Below are 22728 nucleotides of genomic sequence, written 5' to 3' on the forward strand. Positions count from 1 at the left end.
GTAACGATAACGAGTTACCAGGGCTGGTATCATACCAAAGCCAAAATGTTGGTATCGGAGCAACCCTAGTTGGTCACTAGTGGCTGTTCCTACTGCTGTCGCTCTAACATTATTGGTGACTGCACATCTGGCCATGTCTTTTGACAATCTGTTCACAGATGAGTGTTACTGTTGTTAAAACTTATTTTCGAATTTAACAAGGAATCCATTTTGTTGTCCCTTACAATGCACATTCTACAGGGAGAGTGTTTTTATATGAACTGCAGCAGTGCTCACAGCATCATAACATTAATAAGACAAACAAACTATCAATGTACAAATTAAACTCAGATTGCCAACAATTTATTTTCCATGCATAATTTATTATATCCATGTATGCGATTACTAGAAGTGTAACTGTTCTCACAAATTTCTCATGGTTCGGTTTGTATCACGGTTTTTGGGTTCGTTGCGGTTCGTATTGGAAACATTCAGAAAAACAAATATTACTGCCAAATTTAAAGAAACACTTCAAAAGGTTTACCCTTAATAAAAATCATAGAGTAACCATAGTTTAATCATGGTATCTGAAGTAAAATCATTGTAACCACAAAATCAACATAGTTACTATCATGGTTACTATGAAATCTACAGTATTACTGTTGTAAAACAACAAACCATGATGATAGCAGTCATTGTTATTACAGTCACGGTTACTTCAATATTACTGTAAGAATACCATGGTTAATTTTTGTTAGGGAACTTAACTAAAAGAAAACATCTCTAATTACTAAATCAACATTTTAACTTAAAAACTGCACTATTATGCAACATGCATCAACATAAAGTGCATTTCAAACTCACCTCAGCACATATTCAACATTCAGAAGCTGTCACTATTGAAGGAATAACATTGCTATTAAAATGGATATGAGAATGGCTGTCGTAATGGGGCTCTAGTTTATTCATTAGCGAAAATCCCACATCCTTATCACTGGAGTAGGGCAAAATAACACCCCAAGTACTTTAGTTATCAATTCATGTCCAAATTAGAACTGAGTATCATTTAAAAACTGAATGAAGTGTTGCATTCAATGCAGCTTTGGACTCACCTGTGGCTCTGTATGCGCCGCGTGAATGATCAATCATATATCAATATATTACCAGAACACTTGTGTCGAGCGATGTCTGCAAACAGTGCCTGTCCGTTTGGTGCTTGCCATTTCAACTACACAAAATGTGTGCAGAACTGTGATGTAATCAAGTTGACCAATGTGAAACATAGGCAGAGCAGATCCAATTACAGATCCATTCAGTTGGATTAGCGGAGGTTGTAACAGTGTGTGTCCACTGAACACTTAAGTTTTTTTTGCCAAACCTTGTGCTCCAGATGCGTTATTAAACTTGATGTGAACCACGGTGCCAATGCTTACCAAACCATGGGTGGCGAACCGTACTGTTAGTTTTTGTTTTTACGGAGAGTCTTTACACCCCTAGTGGTTACAGACGAATCAAGTAGACCAGTGAAAACGCTCACATAAACTTTAAATTCTCCTCTGTCTTGCTTGCACTCGACTCCATTATCTCAATGGAGTCGGATGACATGAGCACCACTGACAGGCTTCACTCATATTGGTTGTTGCTCCCAAAAGTTGCTCCTCATTTGCATCAAGTTAAACTTTTCTTAACATTGTCACGTTGCTCACCACGGCTACATCTACTTGCCAGATGTCGCTGTCGCTCGTGTCGCTGGAAGTTGCCAGCTCTCATTGACAATGAATGAGATGAGGTTGCTTTGTTGCTGGAAGTCGCTCACACTGCCAGCTACTTTGTTGCTGCATTTCGCCAGTGGCTGGCTGTTAGGTTGCTAGTGGTGTGTATGGAGTCTAAACAGCACGATTTCTATATAATTAATATTATTATTAAAATATTAGGATCACGTGAGCTCTACCATCTTCTCTTGTATTGGCTGTCGCTCCCGAAAGCCGCTCTTCATTTGCATAAAGTTAAACATTTCTCAAGTTTGTCGTGTCACTGGACACACCCACATCCGTTCGCCAACGGTCGCCTTCACTCGTGTTGCCGAAAGTCGCCAGCTCTCATTGAAAATGAATGAGATGAGGTTGTTTTGTCGCTGCGTGTTGCTGAAAGTGTGAAAACAGCTTCAACAGTACATGTATCTGCAGCGAACCAAATGGATACAGGGTCTTCGGTAAGGTACACAGTCACACGAATGATTACATATCTTAGCATGCATGAAACAAATATTAAAACAACATATAGGAGCAGAAATCATATAGTTGGTGCTTTAATGTATCCCTTTTGCAAAATCCTGATTTCCAACAAATGTTAAAGGCTGAAATCAATGTTTATATGGAGACCAAGTGGTCCTCAGTCTTCAATCTTATGCTAAAGAACTGGCTCCACTTTTGCAAGAAATTTATACGGAATCATTAAAGAATGGAAAGCTTCCGCCAACTTTGACACAAGCACGGATCAGTCTGAAACTTAAAAAGGACAAAGATCCAAGTGAGTGTAAGAGTTACCGTCCAATTTTCCTGATCCAGCTAGACATTAAAATATTGTCAAATTTTGGCTAATCGATTAAATAAAGTTATGACATATCTTACAAATATAGATCAGGTGGGGTTTATTAGGGGCTGTAGCTCTTCTGATAACATTAGGCATTTCATCAATATCACGTGGTCAGTGGCAAATGATCAGACTCCGGTCACTGCCATCTCACTTGATGCCAAAAAGGCGTTTAATATGGTTGAATGGGAAATGTATGGGTTTGGGAGTACATTTATTGGATGGATTAAGTTACTTTATAGACACCCGTTAATGGCGGTACAAACAAATGGATTCATTTCAGATTATTTAACTCTGGATAGGGAAGCCCAGCAGGGTTTTGCAGCTGCAAAAAGAAACAAGGATGATTTTCCAGGGGTGGTGGCGGGAGGTGTGGCGCATAAGCTTGGATGATATTTTATTATTTGTCCCTGACCCTTCTAGATCTATGCCTTGCCTCCAAAGAAATATTAATTCCTTTTCTAAGTTTTTAGGATACAGTCAATTGGTCTAAATCCGAAGCTGTGGCATTGACAGTGTACTGCCCAGTAATGTCTTTTCAGCCAGGCGCTTCCAGTGGCCCAGGCAGGGCAGTAAGTATTTGGGCATTTTAATCCCAGCAATTGTGTGCGATTTAGTTAGATTTAATTTTGACCCTTTAATAAAAAGGTTTGAGCAATGTAGGCAGGTGGGCTTCGTTACATTTATCTATGATTGGGAAGGTTATTGTTATTAAAATTTATTGTATTCCAAACTTGAACACCTGCTACAATCTCTCTCAGTAGATGTCCTCCTCTCTTATTTCAAGCAATTTGATAGCATAGCGAAGTACTTAATTTGGAATGGTAAGTGTCGTAGATTAAATTTCAATAAGTAACATAGGCTGTTGACAAAGGTGGGCTAGGCCTACCCAAGATTATGTTTTATTATTATGCATTCAGTCTTGTACTGAACAGGACGTTTTTGCCCTGATTTCGCAATTGCAAAGCCTTTTTAATCAAACTAATCTGAAAAGTTACACCTCATTATCTCGCATTTGCACTAGGTATGGACAAAAGTGTCCAGAGTCCACAGACAGCCCGTGCAAGTCTTGACACAGTGTTCAAGCAGCATCTCGCTGCATGCTCAGACAGGGTTAAAACGATAACGAACACCATAAGAGAATTTATTGCTGATATGCGAACATCCCCAGTCATCGAGAACACAGGATTTAAGCGTCTACTTAACGTTTTTGAGCCCCGTTATAAAGTTCTTACAAAAACACATTTCAGCAATTCTGTAGTGCCCGCTCTATATAAACAGGTACGTGCTGTAATTCTCCGGCAAGGGACATTATCAATACCAACAGATCCACTGTCTCTAATAATGTGGATATTCAGACCCCCCAAAAAAACTGTTTTTAAATTGAGTGAGAAGTACAAGTGGTGAGTAGTGGTTGACTGATATGGGTATTAATGGCTGATGTAAATATCCAGAGAGCAGGGTGGCCGATAGGTCGATACAATGCTGATATATCACACAATTTAAAACAGTAAATATCAAAAACATAAAACTGCTAAAGAAACTATAAACTCTTATTTAGCACCATATTTACTCAATTTCACACAAAACTTTAACTTTGTAAAAAAGAATAAAATAATTATATTGTATTTTAAAAATGGTAGAAAGCAGTTTCTTCAGATTTCTGTTTAGTTACCAAATTTTTGTAATTTATTTGCACATTAACTAATTGTTAATATATTAGGAAAAAGGAAACAACAGTACACACAGTAGTCCAGCAACCATGGATGGCATGTCCATGTTAGCAATCACATTTTCTCAGTACCGAATCAAACCAATTGTACATACAGTGAATAGTGAATAAGACATTTACTTGTAGCACAAGTGAAGCGCTTTTACTTTGAAGTTGCACTTGCATGCTTGTGCCGATCCAGTGGGGGCAGCAATTTTCTGACAGTTTAAACAGCCTGGATCACCAGCTTGGATTGTCATTGAGTGACCGTCATGATTTATGAATTAGAGGAAATTTTGATCATGATCCTGAAGTTTTGATTCTGGGTGATAGAATTCACGCTTCAGGAGGAAGATATTAGAGGAGCACACGACAAGAATAAAATGCTGGATAATCATGAGGTTTGCGAATTACATCAGTTTAAATGACATATCTGCATATGGTATATAATAGAAGTTTTATTAATATTTGCCTTTTATCATAAGAAAAGAAAGTTAAAAGGTGACAGGGAACTGCTGATAACAGACTGATAGAATATGTCCTTTAAAAGGTAAATGAGTGATCCACAGGATGCTAGATCTGCTAAAGTTTTGTGAGGTTTGTTTATTACATCAGTTTAAATGAGATTATGTCCGCATATTAGCAGACAGTAAATTATATTAGTTTTATTGACATTTGCCTTTTTATCATTGGACAAATCAGTTACAAGTTACAGGGAACTGTTGAGGAGAGAGAGGGAGAATGAAACTGGGTACTCTTTAACATTATGAGCTCAAACGCATCTGCCGTGGCTCTGATATGCGGACCGTTTAAATGAGACCGTGTTGCACACCGGTCTATTATTGTAGTAACATGATGGCACAAAACAACAAAAACAGCAAGCAGGTGATTTTTGGCACCCTCAAGAAACAAATATGCCAAACGTGAAAATGTCATTGTCTTTTGCTTTTCAGCTCACCACTAATGGTTGTCCAATATATCGCTGGTGCTGATATATAAATTGGCTGATATTCTGACTTTTTTAATTATCTGCATCGCCCGATTTATCGGATGACAATTAGCGGTGAGCTGAAAGGCAAAAGGCACAGAAATCTTTTTACAATTGTTATACTATTTTACTTTTATTATATTTAATGTTTATATGCAATGTGCATAAGTAAGAGTCCCCCAGCCACTGGACCAATCAAATATGTGGATCACGGATGGTCCTCTGTGGCCACCCTTAATGGGAGCAGCAGAAAGAAGATTATATACAATGTGCATATAAAAGGCTCTTATGTTTTGTATTGTAATTTTGTTGAAGAAATAGTAAAGTCATGTATAAATGAGCCTTCACAATAAGAATTGTACCTATAAGCCATTGTTTTGTAAATAAAGATTTTGTTTCCCCTGCTGTACCGAAACCATACTGAACCGTGACCACAAAACCAAGGTTAAGTACCGAATCGTGAATTTTGTGTACCGTTGCAGCCCAAATAAAGATGCATATAACCTTCATAATAGAGCATGTCTAACATGTTGAGGCCCATTCTACAAAGGTTTGTTACTGGCAAGCAGCAGATGCCCTAACCCCGCCCCAACCCTAACTGCATGGAACCTGTAAGACTGATAATTCCATGATGCTGCAATAACGCTGTATTTTTCATGGTTATCACAACATGAACATTTCATACCATTACACCCCTAATAGTAGGGATGCTCTGCGATCGGTAATTTGGCCGATAGCATAAAGCGATCGGTCGTGTCGCAGAAGACGCGTGGCTCCATTAAGATTTCAGCAGCACTGTCATGGCACAATGGAGTGTGGAAAATACTGGCAGTGTTTAAGACAGCATACTTGTGAATAGGAAACGTTTGTGTACTGTACTGTTAATGTGGCATTTCACACATCACAAAGCAAAGGGAAAACTGTGCATGCTGTGAATCGATCCTTACTATCTTTCATGGGGGCAGCTTCTCAGTCTCTGCTGGGCACAGGCATCTCAGTAATAATGCATCTTTCTTAAATATCTCCCAATTAAACAGCTTTAACAATAGTAGCACCTGTAGAGTCCAGAAACATGCACCCTTTCCTTTCATCTCTTGCCCTCATGAGAGAACACGTGTTCCCCTCATTAAAGTTCAAGCAGCAACAAGTGAAAAATTTACTATTATTACAGTAATCCAACTAAATGAAAAAAGCATGGAAGGAGATCATTAATATAGTAATTCTTTATACAATATTAAAGATACCATATAATTTATTAAATATAATGAAAAATTAAAAACTAAATAAAAAAAAAAGGAACAATAATAATTCTATGACATCATGACAACGAATCAATAACCAAAAACACATCAGAATTTGTTTAATTTCACCTATGGGCTATCTTCATATTGACACCAAGCTTAATTTTTATAGGGTTATCTATCTTAATATAGAGAATATTTTGTTAGCCTACATGTTTTAAAGTCTTAAAAATGCTTTTTTAATAAGCCTTTTAAACTTTTTATAACAGCAAAAACTAGGCAAAGTGATATTACTGGGAAGAGGAAACGTCAATTAATAGTGTGCAGAAAGCTAACATATATCAGTTATGACAGAGATCCTGATAAAAGGTGAAATGATCGGTATCGGCTGTACAAATCCTGATCGGAGCACACCTAATACATTGTACACATTGTTTTTATTCACACAGGCCACTTGGGTCTCTAGATATCGCTTTCTGCATCGCCATTGGGAAAAACCCATATCAATGAACTCCTAATAACAGAACAATACGGTGCTGCACTATTAAATGCTCTTCAAAGCTTTTTTCCATGGGGAAAATGTATAAAGCTTTGCTTCTGATATAGCCTTACTTGATGCTAGCTGCCAGATGCTTAGCATGTGACATACACAAAGAGACTGTAAGGGCAAGACTATGAAAGACGGAATGAGAAGACACCCCATCATGCCATTCAACAAGACACAGCAGGAATGTGGGAGGACAGGACAACACAACAGGAGGGCAGGAATTCCCAATGCATCTCTTGCTTTATTCAGTGTTTCTGTAGTTCCCGTTCACTCAGTTTGCGTGCTAATGGCACTTCAAATCTCTGATCAACCATTCCAGTGCTAATCAGCTCTTTTAGAAAACATCAACATTCTTCATTCCTTTACTCATTTCCTTCAGTGTTGGGACTTTATCTAACTTTCCAATGTTATGACAAACATGAAAACAGTACTTAAAGTTGTGTATACATATTTATCCGTCTAATTCCAGCTTGTTATATCATTAAAAATGCACTGAAAATACTACTCATGGACAATCAGCACTTTTTTTTTTTTTTAACACCAAATCTTTCAGATATTTATATTCCAGTTAATATTCTCTATATTATGATAGATGACCCCATAAAAAATAAACTTAGTGTCAAAATAAAGACAAACTGATAACCCATAGGTGCAATTAAACATAGTCTGATGTGTTTTGGTTATTGATTCATTGTCATAATATCATAATTATATATAATTTAATTTTAAATTGTATTTAATAAATTAGATTATGGTATCTTAATATTGTATAAATAATTATTATATTTATAAACTCCTTCCCTGCCTTTTCATAGTTGGATAATTGTATTAATAGTTTATTTTCCACTTGTTGCTGATTGAACTTTAATGAGACACATGCTCTATCAGTGCTGATTGTCCATGGGTAGTATTAAGACTGTATAGCAATTCTTCATTATGTTTCTTATCAAACAACTTACCCTTTCTTGATCAAGTACTGTATAACAACATCCTTTACATTCAGATTGGGAGGAATGTCTAGGGAAAGTCCTCTGTTCAAAGAGAGAGTTCCCTCATTTGCAAGACAAACAACAGCAGAGCTCTGATCCACTCTCCCTCTCTTCGGAAAGAGCGGAGCTTTAGAGGTGCTGTCCTGTGTCACCGGTGCACTGCTGTGTATTTATAAACACTGTGTATGACCTTGTGAGTGATTAAGCCATGCGTCCAAGCTGCTGCACCTGTGTAGATCATTTTGCGTGTCAATAGTACCATAGAAATGATTTAGCAGACCATTCAAGCTGAGTCTATTTAAATTAGCAAAAGAATCCTTTTTGACAGACAGCCTTTACATTTTGGTTTTAATCTGAAACCAAAAAAACTCAGCTCTCTTGGTTTTGTTTAAAGTGATTATTTGTATAAAGATTTTTTATGTGGATTTTTATGCAGTATTGTAATTTTACACTATAGTATTTGAAAACTACATTAAAAAAAACATAAAACAAAAAACAGGTATCGGCAAGGGATGTGCAGGGGTGATAGGGTAACAGAGTTGTTCTGCATTAGCTACTCGAGTATTAAAACTCTACTCGAATATCTCAAATAAATTTTCCTTTGCACATTTGCTTGCCGTGAGCAGTGCTGAATTACATGGTTTCTCCCTTTGAATCTCGCAGTTACATTGTGTGTCAGCTTTATATCAGTGGAAACAAAATGCATAGCAAATTTTGAGCTTATCAGATCAGTATGAGTGCATGTGTTAAATATCTGAACACAGGCACAGTACATAAAAAACACTTAATTTTCTGAATAATAAAATGTGAAATAATTACAATGTCATAGTCTTTATGTAGACTCAGAATTTAAATACTGTATGTGCATTAACCTCATGCAGTCAGATTTGGTGACATTGTTGCTCCGGGTGAGAGCAAATGTTTTTTAAGGATGTCCTGATACAATTTTTTGGAGAACGAGTATGATTTTTGATAGTTAATTCTTGGTTGGTACTTGCCGATATGGAGTCCCATAACTTTTTTTTCTTCTTTTTTTCTCTGAACTCCAGATCAACAGTATACATTTTATAATCAAAAGTGAAGTGCTTATAAACAGAACCTCACAGCAAAATCCAAAATACAACACTGAAGTTAGATTTTGCCAAATAAAGTGCTGTATCACAGATGTTAGATTCTGCTTAAGTATATTATGATTACTACGGATGTATTATTATTATTATTATTATAATAATAATAATATATATATAATAATAATAATAATAATAATAATAAGTAATAGTAGTATAACCGTGAATATTACATAAATTTAAAGTAGTGACATATTTTTAGCATACTTTTTCCCAATAAATGTAGTTTTTGTTTTGACAAAGCTTTTATTTTGAAGTGTTTCTGTTTTGTTTTGACAAAGGAGATCTGACGTTATGACCAGTATCAGCATCGGGACATCCTAGTTTGTTTTTTTCCGATTATTTTTGGTTTTCCATTTTTATTAATGCATTGAGTTCATTTTGTTGAAGTTATCTAATTTTGAAACTGTTCTTGGTAATGTCTAAACTGGTAATGAATAAAACAAAATATAAGATTCATGTACATGTCATACTTGATATTTTTAATTTATGATTAATCGGTTACTAATTTTTTAGTAGGATAGAGCACTGCTTATCAATCCTTTCCTGGAGTACCACTAATATTTCACATTTTGTATGTCTTCCTTATTTGACACCCATTTCAGATCACTGATCCCTCCACAAATGAGCTAATCAATAGAATCAGGTGTCAGATAAAGGAGACATAGAAATGTGAAGTGTAAGTGGCACTCCAGCAAAATATTGAGAATCACTGACTGGGTTAGAGTATTCAGCAACAAAATTACTCAAAAAAAATGCCCATCCCTAGGGTTGGCGTCGGTATCAGTGAGTCCTGAAAAAAGCATGGATACTCATATTCAATCCCCCCAAAAATGGTATTGGGACACCCTTAAAATAAATCTGAGCCAATCACCATCCTGCAAGAAAGAGCGATGTACGGATACCATCAAAACTCAATAGACCATGGCAAACACAAAGCTGGAGAAAAACTTGATGACATCTAAGATAATCAGAGGTCTGATATCAGATGGATGTAGGAGTGGAGACCCCGAGGGCTCAGTAACGGATGCTGTGTGGCGAGAGGACAGAGGCCCAGATTTAAGTGGCAGCAATGAGGTCAGAGTAAGACAATTGCGGAGAAAGCAGGCAGTGTCTCTCAACAACAGAGGCACTATTCAGCCTCTCGTTCACATACCACCAGTTTGCATGTTTATGCGAAATGCAAAGCCATAAACAAATGCAACAGGGCACCATGGCAGAGCTTCATTCCATTCTAATCACTGCAGCCATTTCCTCTGCAAGCAAGCTCAGAATGTAAGCACCAATACACAGGTGACAGCAGGAAACGCTGTAGACCAATAATAATGTAAAAGACCAGAAACGAAGCAGTCAATGAATAAGAGCCTTTTATGAATCACCATATCAGCAACAATGAAGGCATCATGCATGCAATTGAAATACAGGTCTCCCGCAACAAGGAAACTTCCTGACAGTAAAGAGCATGACTATCCATCATAATATTTAGTCTATACATCTCAACTGCATGAATCATCTGAACAAATACATCTAATTAAACAGCTGTTCACACAAATACATCAGCATAGTAAACAACCAGGTGCTGATCTACAGTTCATGTCACACTGTACAACAAGAGTGTGTACATTTCAGAGCACATGCATCATTAAATCAGGATTTAATGTTAGTGACATAAAATACCATAAAGCCAATACCATGATCAACACTAGATTTGGAAGCATTGGCGAGCCATGTGGATGAATGCCTGTTACACATTATACATTTAACACACATCAGAACTAAAATAAATAAATACCCCAACATACTCAAGTGCATTTCAACATGATGAAATATGAGGATGATCGGTTAACAGTGAGTTCATGAAGTTACATCACATGCTGCCAAAACTTCTACAACTTGGGTGGAAACGAACTTGTGGAACCATGTTTCAAGTTAACTCACTGAAATGAGTAACAGTCTATAGACAAATCTAAAATGTATCTCGGTTGCGTTATTAAAGACATTAACTGCTTATTTTGACATTAACTTTCAAAGTTAGCAGATGCGCTAACAGCTCACTTACCCTCCCAACAGGCCAGGATGATCAGCCAGCCCAAGCAAACTCCTCCAACAACAACAAACCCATAAGACAGAATTACCCCTGTCGACCCCGAATCAGTAGCAAAACAACTTAACGGTCGCTGTCAAGCATGAGTCTCCGGAGCAGAAACTCCTCCAGCCCGGTGTTGCCCAGCAGCTCTTCACCCTCCCGGGCTGCTGCTGCTAAAAAGATGGCGTCCGAGACAGATCCACTCCCTGACGGCTTAAAAACAGAGTTAATACGCGATCCTTTCGAACACAGTCCCCGAACAGACGCCGAGACCACACCTCAGATTCGGTGTTGAACGCTGTTGTTTTTTTGACCCAGTGTGTTTGAGCAGTTGGGTGATGACAGAGACTATTTAGCTGAGACGGGCCACTTCTATTTAAATGAATGGAATAAATTGAAACGCCCAACCAAGGTGTTCTGAGCGCCCAACGGTCAACGGATGTGGAAAGAAAGTCCCGCCTTACCGGTAAAACAGCCAATCACCTTTTAGAAACAGACATCACTTGTCAATCATCTCAAGAACGCGCATGCGCATTAGCTAAACAAGCCGGGACAATTTCGTGGTTTAGCGTAATATGAGGTAAATAAGATACTTTTGTGAATTTAGTGTTATCAAATTGTATTTCTGTTTTGAAATATGTTCTTTGATCGTAGTCTTGACCAACCGTCTTTGAGACTTCGCTGTTCCCCCATTCAAGTAGATAGGAGCTGCACTGTCATGACTGGAAATAGCCTCCCGAGAGCGTTCCAAAGATGGCCGACAGTGGACTGACTTGCTAGAAAGACTTTGGTGATGATCATGTTCAGGTGGTGGTGGCTGTGATTTTTCTCGCTGTGCCCTTCTCATGGTGATGTCCGATTCGCAAGTGAATCATTCTTTTGAACCGATTTGTATGATTCAATCGAGCCGATTCGCAAAGCGTTTGTGAAAATCACTCGACAGGTGAGGGAGAACTTCAGAAGTGAATCGGTGAGGTAGGTGACATATTGAAATCCAACCATTTTATAATGATATATTAATAAACAAAAACACATTTTACTATATAAAGCGAAAAATGCAGTGCGGGGTGTTTTTGTAAATGTAAAAAAAAAAAAAGTTGCGATGGACTGGCGACCTGTCCAGGGTGTCCCCTGCCTTTCGCCCAATGTTAGCTGGGATAGGCTCCAGCCCCCCGCGACCCTGTACACAGGATAAGCGGTTGACGATGGATGGATGGATGGATGGATGGATGGATAAAAAAAAGTAGAATTAGCGCAACGACTGGCACTGAACGCAGGTGTCTCAGCGAGACGCGGCGCAACCGTCAAAGACGTCCGTCTAGCCCACGTTTATAGATGAACAGCGCGGGCCGTGTTCAGTGTGAATGGCTCCTTGTCATTTAATCTTCTTCTTATTTTTCTTTAGTAAATAATACATGTCATTCAAAGAGAGTAAATATCAATTAAAATAAATCATTGAGAAAAAAAAAAAAAATAGATCTGGGGTGTATGATAATTAAAAAATATTAAAAAAAGAAATCAATCAAATGGAAAAAGATCAGAAGACTTACAAATATGAATGGTATTGATAGCTTTCTTTTACTGCGAATTAAAAACTGTTTTGAGGTACTGTTATAGTTCAGCAATTAGAACATATAAAATGGGGTTGTGGCTAGAAAATGTCCATTTATGTGCTTAAAATTGTGTTAACAAAATCAATAGATTAATTAAATACATTTAGCCTAGTCTCACCGTTTTTCCTGTCCCAGGTGAAAAAAAATCTATAATAAACCAAAATAATTTATGAACTGGGAAAGGCTTTTCCACAATAATTTGCTGTGTTGGCAATGCTAAAACAAACGTTCAACCCTTGTCAGTTACCGCTCAAACTATTTGGTGAATCAGCTTCCTGAACCGGTTCATTGAACCGAATCGATTCGATCAAATGATTCGTACCAATGCTGCTCTCCGCCTCTCGTCCTGGTTCCTGGAACGCCAGTTCCGCCCTCCCAATGTGGGAAACTCCCACTGGCCACAAGAGACATCTATAATAAACATCTATTACGATATGTCGTGTAGCAATGTTTAAAACTTCAGTGGGCTGGGTGTAGGCCTATGCGTTTTATTGGTTCCAAAATCAATAAGGAAAAGATGAGCTCTGTCAGTTAATGCCATTCTTATTTTCTTGGAGAAGTCTTAAGATTAGAATTTCCCTCTTTGATCTGATGCATTTTTATGTTAATTGCAGTAAACACAGATAACAGAGGAAAATATAATGGAGCGTGATTCCTGGAATACGAGTGGCTTTGCAAAGCAATGCAATTGCAGCATCATGGTTGCAATTAGTTGGTATTTCTTAAGTAATACATTTTTAAAATGTATCACATTAGTTCTTTAAGAAGTCAGTTTAACATATGGGGGTATTTTAGTGTTGGAATTTTTAATTTTGAGATTTAGATAATTATGATACTCCCATATGTTAAACTAACACTGTAAAAAATAATGTCATCATATGACAATTTCTTCTCAAAGAAATGTAAATAAATGATGATGATGATGATGATGATTATGTTTATTTTTTTCTGGTCTAAAGTCTTTCTGAAAATACACCAGCTGTCACACAGATGAACTTGATGGACTTGAAGATAACCAGGACAAGCAGAGCAGAACTCATGTAATTCAAATGAAAAGGAGTGCATCTTGCATCTGTTATAAGCATATAATCCCTGTTTTACACTTACAATTTAAGCCTAAAATGATCAAAGCTGTAGGTTTTCTTGGCATTGTTTAATTTTGGTAAACACAACTGCTATAGACCATTAAGAGGTTAAAGCTGATCCCTGGGCAAATGTATTACCGTGATGTCAACAAGCCTGCAAGCAACCAATTGGTAAACAGAGCAGAGAACCAGAGCTCTGGGTTGGTTCTGAAGCCACCATCTCTCCCAGCCAATGGGAGTGCAGGATGCTGTCACTGTATCCAGGCGAACAGAGGGTTTTGAGGTTTATGGAGTCGGTTTTATGAATGGGAATTAAAGAGCCTGCTTCATTAATTTAATTTAAGATTCACAGTGGTGTAATGACTGAACACAGCAAAGACATCCCACTGAATATGGCTACATACAACTCTTGGTATTTATAAAATGTTTAGGGAACATTTAAAATATTGTAATTTTGTATATATATATATATTAATTTTTTGTGCTGAGAATGATTTATGATGTGCTCTTATGTATAATACATTTTTTAAAACACTCTTATAGACCTCATTGGAGGACATATTTGTTGACACATTTTAAATGACAATAGGCCTATTACATAATTAAGCTCATAAACTTGCATCAGTAAGTACTAAAATGAAAATTTTCAAGAAAAGATGAGAGAGAGAGAGAGAGAGAAGTGAGGCAAGCCTGTCCTGCCCAGAGGGTAATGATAAGTTAATTTGTGCTTTATCTCTATCTCACAGGATTTCCTGAGAAATTTAGAGATTGAGCCTTTTAACTCTAAAACCCAGCTCACAATCTTTTTATTTCTTCTTTTCTTTTCTTTTTTTTTTATTTATTTTTGGACTTTTATGCCTTTATTTATAGAACAGTGTAGTGAGAAAGCAGGAGAGAGCAAGAGAGGTGGAGTTTAATCATGATATCATGACAGTACTCAGCAGTCGTTGAGTCTGTCCTCTGCACTTCAATAACTGTCTGGTTTGGTGCAGCTACGAAATCAGACATCAGAAGACTACAAAGGACAGTTTGGACTGCTGAGAGGATTATTGGTTGCCCCCCCCCTTCAAGAACTATACACTTCCAGAGTGAGGAAAAAGGCTGTAAAAATCACTCTGGATCACACTCACCCTGCCCACTACCTATTTGAACTGTTGCCATCTGGCCGGCGCTTCAGAGCTCTGAACACCAGAACCGTCAGACACAGGAACATTTTTTTCCCTCAGGCCATCCATCTAATGAACAATTAAATTGCCCCATTAAGCAATAATTATGTGCAATACACAGTCTAGTTTTTATTTTTATCCAACATATCCACTCTGCCATTACATACAATGCACTGTACATAATATACTGTTTTTGTTCTTTATATAACGGATTTGTAATAGATTTGCACTACGTGTGTGTATGTGGGCATGTATGAAGGTGAGTGTCTGAGTGTTTATTTTTATTATTCTTTTTTTTCTTTTGTTTTTTATTATCTATGTCTTGCTGCTGTTTTTGTATTGTTGTGCACTGGAAGCATCTGTCACCAAGACAAATTCCTTGTCTGTGTAAGCATACTTTGCAATAAAGTTGATTCTGATTCTGATATGAAGCAAGCTGGATTCAAACCCGCATCCATGTGAACATGTGCATTACCTTAGTTCTGACTGCTCACAATCATACTTAATATGTAAATAAACATGTGAACAAATTCTAAGAAAAAAATACTAAGACTTCATCCAAATGACATACTAAGATGAATCAGGTCAGAATGTATTTAACTGTTACTGAGGCAACAATATTTACCTCTAGACTGTAAGACACTCTAAACAAGCTCTTTCTGCTGCTCCCTGGGGAGTAATAACAGGGTTCTCTTTTGGAACTCAAGGTACTTTGTTGACAAGATAGTATTTGGGTGAAAAAATTGCCAGATTTGAGCCTAAAATCAAAGAAGGAATATATATATATATATATATATACACACACTGGTGGCAAAAAGTTTGGAATAATGAACAGATTTTGCTGTTTCGGAAGGACATTTTTACTTTATTTCACCAAAGTGGCATTCAACTGATTACAAAGTATAGTCAGGACATAACTGATGTAAAAAAAACAGCACCATCACTATTTGAAAAAAGAAGAAGAAGTAATTTTTGATCAAATCTAGACAGGCCCCATTTCCAGCAGCGATCACTCCAACACATTATGCTTGAGTATTCATGCTAAATTGCTAATTTGGTACTAGAAAATCACCATATAAAACACTACTGAGAGCTTTTTGATTTATGAAGCTTAACATTGTCTTTGTGTTTGTTTTTGAGTTGCCACAGTATGCAATAGACTGGCATGTCTTAAGGTCAATATTAGATAAAAAATGACTAAAAAGAAACCACTTTCTCTAGAAACTCATCAGTCAATCGTTGTTTTGAGGAATGTAGTCTATACAGTGCTGGAAATTGCCACAAGAAACCCCCTGAAGATTTCATACAAAAGTGTAACTACAGTCTTCAAAGACAAAGGACAACTGTCTCTAACAAGGACAGAGATGTGGAAGGTCAGATGTACAATTAAACATGAGGATAAGTACATCAGGGTCTCTAGTTTGAGAAATAGAAGCCTCACATGTCCTCAGCTGACAGCTTCATTGAATTCTACCCGCTCAACACCAGTTTCATGTACAACAGTAAAGAGAAGACTCAGGGGTGCAGGTCTTATGGGAATAATTGCAAAGAAAAAGCCACGTTTGAAACAGAAAACTAAAAGAAAAGTTTAGAGTGGGCAAAGAAACAGATAATTGGAAAAGAGTTTTATGAATCTTAACATCAAAACAAACAAAGCTGTCATTGTCACTCTGACATAGTAGAAGTAGAAGTTCTGAACATTTTTTTCAATAGTAATAGTCATATTTCACATTATCAATGTCCTGACTATACATTATGACCAGTTGAATGCCACTTTGATGAATAAAAGTACCAATTTCTTTCCATAAGAGCAAATGTTAGGTGCCATTGTGTGCGTGTGTGTGTGTGTGTGTGTGTTTGTGTGTATGTATGTATGTATGTATATATATATATATATATATATATATATATATATATATATATATATATATATATATATATATATATATATATATAAATTGTATCTTTTGGACCATTAAGATTAGTTGCATTAGTTGATTTTCATAATTAAGTACATTTCTTCTCCAAATTCCATAATTCCATGATTAAAATAATTTAAAAAATTACAAAAACATTCCCATTATTGAAAGTCATCCTGTCTAGATGCAAATATATATATATTTTTAATAAAATAAATACATTTTGTATAAATGAATCCCAGTAGAACAAATACAACCAATGCAAACAATTGCACTTCACAAATGTACTTTAGAATTTAAATATATAATATTTACATGTATTTTGTTTGCATTTGTTGGCTAACTGACATGAAAGTAACGTCATACTGCAAACATTTTTAATGTTATTAAAATAGGCTTCGATTTCCTTAGGTAAAATGTAATCTTTTGTTTTTTTTTTTAGACTGTTTTCATCAGATTTAGCTATTTTCCATATTCACTCGGGAGGATAATGTATGTGTGATAATGTATGTGAACAGTAGGTGGCAGTCGCACACTTTAGGAAGGTCAGAAGTGAAATACAGCACTGCGAAAAAAAGTCATATTTATTTGATGATTTTATTGAGCATAAGAGAACTCAAGCAGTAGTCAGGAAAATAATCCGGAAAGCAAAAAGGAAGCATTGGAGGGAATTCTGAGACGAAATCGTAAAGGAAGTAGAAATTAATTCAATGTGGGGAATGATCAGGAAAATGGGAGGGATACAGACTTACAGAAGTATACATGTTTTAATTAGTGGAGAAAGACAAGTCATTAAAAATTAAGAAAAAGCAGAAATATTGGCAGAAACATTTGCAAAGGTACACAGATATAAAAATATATCCGAAGAAATGAGGTTAAGAAGAGAAAAGAGTATAAGAGAAAGTCCTATTATCCTTAATCAAGAAGTCCAGTAGTTTTTCCTCACCATATGAATTGAAGCAGGCTATTGCAGGGGTAAGGAATACATCTCCAGGAAATGATGAAGTATGTATGAAATGATAAAACATCTTTCAGATCCATCGTTGAATATGATACTTCATCTTTTTAATAAAGTGTGGGAACAAGGAAAGCTTCCTTCTACATGGAAGCATGGAATAATTGTTCCAATTGCAAAGCCAGGAAAAGATCATTCACAACCAACAAGTTACAGAACAATTGCATTAACATCAAACCTTTGCAAATTAATGGAGCCAATGGTTATGTCAAGACTGATTTACGTTTTAGAATCAAGGGGTCTTTTAAGTCAACATCATAGTGGATTTAGAAGAGGAAGAAACACAATGGTATTTAGTATTAAGTTTAGAAGCAGATATTAGAAAAGCTCAGACTAATAAAGAAGTACTGGTGGGAGTGTTTTTAGATGAAGGCGTATGACATGATATGGAAGGACGGATATGTAAATAAACTAGATAGAATGGGAATTAATGGGAAAATGTACAATTGGATAATGGATTTTTTTTTTTAGCAAATCGAACAATTCAAGTAAGAGTGTGGTCCTCCTTTTCTAAGATTTACAATATTGACAATGGAAGTCCTCAAGGTAGTGTCTGCAGTCCCATTTTTTCTTCACTATAATGGTAAATTATATATTTGCCAAAATTGATCTAGGAATAGGAAAATCATTATGCTGATGATTGTGCCTTATGGAAAAGAGGACAAAATATAACACATGTGTTGAAAAGGATGCAGACAGCAATTAAAGAACTATGGACTGGGCAAATAATTAGAGTTTTATGTTGTCAGTGGAAAACATAAAAAAAAAAACTGTAAGCTGTATGAACAAAAGTTAACAAAACAGCAGTTATCAGATTTCTTGGGAATTGTATGCATTCTAAATTAACATTTGTCACACATCCAAAGAATAATAGATAAAAGCAAGAAAGGTATAAATGTGTTAAGATGTTTGGCAGGGATAGAATGGGCTGCAGATCGACAGTCTCTAAAAAGAGTATATTGCGCAATAATAAGGTCTGATTAACAAGGTAAATTATATACAATCCCAAGCATTGAGAATTAGCTGTGGTGCATTTAAAAAAATCCCCAAAATCAGCAATACAAGTGGAAATGGGTGAGATGCAATTGGAAATTCAAAGAATCAAGCTGGAAATGGCATATTGGATTTCCATAAAAGGACAGTTAGAATCACATCCAGTCAAAGAGTTCTTGAGAACTGTTGGGAATATGAGTATGTGAACCTGAATATCTTTAGATGGAAAACAAGTAAGGAGGCCAAACAAATAGTAATAAGTAATATCAAAGTTAGCCCAACTGTTGTCATGTCAGTAACACCACCATGGCTTTTCCAAATGCCAATAATTGACTTTCAGGTGGTAGACAAAATAAATGACAAAAACAGACGAGTTTCAAAAGATACAATAGTGTGACAATAGTGAGATACAATAAAATAGAAATAGATACAATAGCGAGACATTGTTCTCAACAATTCAGATATACACAAATGGATCTAAAGATCCTGATTTATGCATTATTGCTGAAGCAGCCTACATACCATATTTCAAGTACAAAATAGCAAAAAGGACATAAAATCATCTATCAGTTTACACACGGAAATGCTTGCTTTCATAATGGCTCTTCATTGGGTTGAAGAGGTCCATCCAGCTGAATGTTCTGACTCATGCTCTATCAAGTTCAAAAAGTGGAAAATCATCTTCAAGGCAGGATATTTTATTAGATATATTTCAAAGTGTGTATAGGATACATCAGTTAAGAATAGTCATTTCATTTTTATGGGTACCTGCTCACGTGGGGGGTAGAAGGAAATTAGGAAGTTGACAGACAGCTAAACAAGCTGTAAGACATCATGATATAGAAATTAGTGCATCACTGAGTAAAATGAATAAACAAAACAGCTGTAAAAAAGGATGTGGCAAGGTCAATGGGATCGAGAGATAAAGGGGCATCATTTATATAATATACAAAGAGCTGTTGGAGTTGAGAGGAACAGTTATGGAAACAGAAGGGAAGATATCATAATATCTCAACTCAGAATTGGGCATTCCTCATTAAATCAATCACTTTTCAGTATTGGCAAACATGAATCCGGTTGTTGCATAAGATGTGGTCTTCCTGAAACAGTTGGGCATGTCCTAATGAAATGTTTGTCATTGAAGAATGAAAGATCACAGCTAATAGAAGCAATGAAATCTATAGATATTACTCAGCTTTCACTGAAAAGCCTACTAAATAAAGATGGAAGAGTATATAAATTTTTACTAATATATTATATAATATATACATTTGAAAAACAGGATTTTTTTATTTACCATAACATCAATGCCCTACACACCATACCAGTAGGTGGCGGAAAATGCACCAATTGCTGGTTTGCCGACCACCATAAAACAGTAAAGAAGAAGAAGAAACGAAGAAGAAATAAAAAACGCAAGAATAAGAATAAAGTTTAAGGCATCATGACAGAAAATGACTGCAGTAGGTGAACAGCACCAAGCGCACAGACCTAAAATTCATAAACAGAAAAACAAACAGTACAAGCATGGAAAATGTCGAACTAAAGGTGAGATCGGCCAAGCGTATATCTGATCGCAGAAACACATCCGCTCGAACCGTCACGTGAGGATAGCCCGTCTCACTTAAAGGGGTCATGACATGGGTTTTTTATTGTATTATTATGTTCCCTTAGGTGCAATTATAGTATTAATATATTTTTTTAAGAAAAACTTTTAAAATCTAGTGATTTATGACCTTTTCCCACCCTGTTTCTCATCCTCTGATTCAAACAGTCTGTTTTGGGGGCGTTTTCCATTTAAGACTTCAGTGTTAACGCCCACTGTTATGATTGGCTAACGTCAGTGCCTATGTATCAATTATTGACGCCCCCAGCCAGAACAATATGCAAGTAAACTAAGTAAAAACACTGTGATTATTCATAATGAATGAAATTGCGCTTTAAAAAGTAGTTTATAGTTTAAAATAGATTACTTACAGTTTGCGTCGTCGTTGTTCCCAGAATAGTCGGCACGGACTTATCTTTGAGCAACAGTTTTCTGGCAAAGCCAGCATCATATTGAGATTTGTTCTCAAAACAGTCATCCTTAAAATGTACAGAACAAACGCTTAAGTTAACACTGCCGTGACTGGGACGTCCTCAAAAATAAACTGCATCCATTTTTCCCTGACGTCTGGATATTTCGGCAGCTTATTCAGAGGTTTTGTTTGACCACAGCCAGGAACAGCACATCTGTGTGGCATCGTAATTTTCCTGTGCACAAGTAGTCTCTGTCAGAGCTCGCTGTCCATCGACTGAACACTTGTGAGGCGACGGCGATACTGAAATGAGCGTGAGTTGTCTTGCGCTTAAAGCGTAGTTATCTTGTGCTGGAGGCGGTCATATGCAAACACTGTTACGTCACTTCTAACCGACACGTCACTTCTAACCATGAATCCAGAACGAGCTGTATTTTGAGCTTGATTAAATAAATGATTCGTTTAGAATGGGGAGGACGTCTTAAAATATTAAACTTGCAGGACGTTTTAATGATACAAAGACCTCTTATATACCAAAAGATCAAGGCAAATTTGGTTTCTCATGTCATGACCCCTTTAACACGTGTTTTAAGTCCTTTGCACTGATCAGTCAGACTTTAAGCAGCAATACATTATAAGTCATTGTTAACACGAATGATAGATTTATAGTTGCCAAGTTGTACTATAAAGCTTTCTTATTAAAAGTGTCCAAATACACATTCAAATTTTGTCATAATTGGCGCAACTCAAAAACAAAACTAAAACTAGCCTAAGCTAGTTGACAAGTCTTAGCTTGACCAAATTAAGTGCTCAAACCCCCTCTAAAACCAGATAAGATAAGCCAATCAGCTTAAGGTGGGTTTAGCTGTTTTTAATGTAAGACAATAAACAAACATATTTTATAAAACTTTATCTTGTTAATTATATTAGTAATGGTTGCTGTTATGGCTCTCATCAAGAAACAGAGATGAGAAAATGGACCATAGGAACAAATCCAACCAGTTATTTTGCAACTAAAAAGACTGTGAAGTAACATTATAGTCTTCTACATGTTTATTATTTACAGGTCATTTATTAAGTGACTAATTCCATATCGTTATGATATTTGATTATAATAGGTGCTGACAGAGAAAGCTGGGCAGCAGGGATGGACCCCCTCATCTGGTGGCTGTCATAGCTCTGCACTCGAGTGGATGCTGGAGCTTTGACAAAAGTTATTGAGAAGGTGTTGTTGGTGTGGTGCATGAACATCAGGGTGTCACTAGGACCAAGGACAGTTATGGTCTTGTTCTTCTTTGCTTTAAACAGATTCAGCTTCTACATGCCAGACACAGGTAACACTCTCAGAAAAGTACTAGGCCTAAATGTTAATGACGCACAATGGAATTCTGCATTTATACAGGTTTCGCAATATACAGTGGCCCTAAACATTTAGACACTTAAAGCCATATTACAAGTTGATGAATTGTATTGCACTAGATAACAAAATGTCAAACGAAGTGGTAAGTTTGACAATATATCTATTGCTTTTATAATTTAAAACCTAACTACATTTTGTTTGTGTGTGCTCATGCAGTCTTTCTTGAAAATACATGCCACTTGGTTTGATATTTTCTAATCTAAATCAATTACAGTTCTAAATTTTTTAAGTGTCTTAAA

The 22728-nt window shown here is 36.4% G+C and overlaps 1 protein-coding gene and 1 pseudogene across 1 annotated transcript in view; one reads left to right on the forward strand and one right to left on the reverse strand.

Annotated features, from left to right (window-relative positions):
- The window catches only part of LOC127631782 (serine/threonine-protein kinase TAO1-like), a 37969-nt gene extending 26354 nt beyond the window's left edge, over positions 1 to 11615 (reverse strand). The window contains exon 1 of the mRNA XM_052110121.1: positions 11234 to 11615. The gene's annotated coding sequence lies outside the window, so the exon portion shown is untranslated. The remainder of the gene's footprint in view (positions 1 to 11233) is intronic.
- LOC127631678 (pre-rRNA-processing protein TSR1 homolog) overlaps positions 10099 to 22728 on the forward strand; it is a 33588-nt pseudogene continuing 20958 nt past the window's right edge.

Source organism: Xyrauchen texanus, chromosome 38 (assembly GCF_025860055.1).
Source record: "Xyrauchen texanus isolate HMW12.3.18 chromosome 38, RBS_HiC_50CHRs, whole genome shotgun sequence".
NCBI classification, from domain to species: Eukaryota; Metazoa; Chordata; class Actinopteri; order Cypriniformes; family Catostomidae; genus Xyrauchen; species Xyrauchen texanus.